Source organism: Mauremys mutica, unplaced genomic scaffold (assembly GCF_020497125.1).
Source record: "Mauremys mutica isolate MM-2020 ecotype Southern unplaced genomic scaffold, ASM2049712v1 Super-Scaffold_100252, whole genome shotgun sequence".
Lineage (NCBI taxonomy): Eukaryota > Metazoa > Chordata > Testudines > Geoemydidae > Mauremys > Mauremys mutica.
Window position 1 is genome coordinate 159,283 of NW_025423296.1, and position 1,251 is coordinate 160,533.

The following is a 1,251-nucleotide window of genomic DNA, read 5'->3' on the forward strand; positions in this document are numbered from 1 at the left end:
CCCACTGGAGCCAGGTCTTTGGTTGGAATGGGGTCTAGAAGTGGCTATGGTTTGACTGGGTGTTTGGGATTTCTGATGCCCAGAAGTTTGGCCCTTGTGCTTTCTACCACACTTTTCCTCTTGCCCACATGGCGCTTGAAGAAAGGAGTGTCAGGGCCAGGTTTCATAGTCAGGGAAAGGCAGGAGGGAGGCAGAGTCCCAGGCTGGAGCCCAGCACACCTCTCCTCCTCTGGGCACCTAGGACAGAGGCGGCTGGTGCTGACAGCTCCAAGGGAAGGCTTAAAAGCCACAGAGCAACCAAGGGCAGGGCAAGAGGAGGGGAGAACCATGCCTATGCGTGGCCAGCAGACAGCCACAGAGACACCCAGCCAGGCTGCTCCCTGGCATGCCGAACCCCCACTGAAAACCACCCACAACCAGCTGCTGATGCTTTGTGGCCAACATCAGAAGATGGGAGGAAAGCAGGGCCAGCCCCCCTGGTGGGGTCTCTTACTGTTCCCACTCCAGGTCTCACTTTGGCAGTGGGGCAGGAGATTTTACCCCAAGAGGCTTTTCCCCAGCTGGCGAGAAGCAGAGAAACACCCAGGCTCCCAAGGTGCTATGTAGCAAGTACCCTCCAGCACAGGGACAGGCGCACACTTGGAAGAGGGAAACTGCTCCACACGTTAGCCCGGGCAGCCGCCCATTTTCTTTGGCAAGTCAGGAAGGGCAAAGGAGAGACTGGAAGCACCTGGGGCTCATGCCCCAGCCTTTGTGACACCCAACCCCCAACTCCTTCCTGGGGCTCTAGCTGAAGCCAGAGCATTGGCCTGAGCGGCCAAGAAGAGGTTCCAGCCCTGAAGGGATCAGGACTTTCAGTACAAAGGTAAAATTGCACAACCACGAAGGGACTCGAACCCTCAATCTCCTGATCCGAAGTCAGATGCCTTATCCATTAGGCCACGTGGTCACAGGAACAAAACCTTTCCAAGCACTTATTTGGAAAAGGCAGACACTGTGTTTCTCAGGTCCTCTGCTGAATGGGGCCGAGACTCTCTGGGCACAAGAAGTCGAGTTCCCAGCGAGATGTGAGACAATTCTCTGGAGCCAGGTACAGGACTTTGGCAGGGAGGCTCAGGCATGAGGGACTGGGGTGTAGCGGACAGACCAGCTCTCTAGGTGCTTAGATTTGGTCTCACTGAGGAGAAGGAGGAATCCTGCTGACAGGCAGTGGCTGTGGAGAAAAAGAGGGATCTCCAGGCTGCTCAGGTC

At 56.4% G+C, this 1,251-nt stretch overlaps 1 non-coding gene across 1 annotated transcript; it reads right to left on the reverse strand.

Moving 5' to 3' along the window:
• Nucleotides 1–876: 876 nt before the first annotated feature.
• TRNAR-UCG lies at nucleotides 877–949 on the reverse strand. Its single transcript has one exon. It is a non-coding gene; the product is annotated as a tRNA-Arg (tRNA).
• Between the last annotated feature and the right edge of the window lie 302 nt (nucleotides 950–1,251).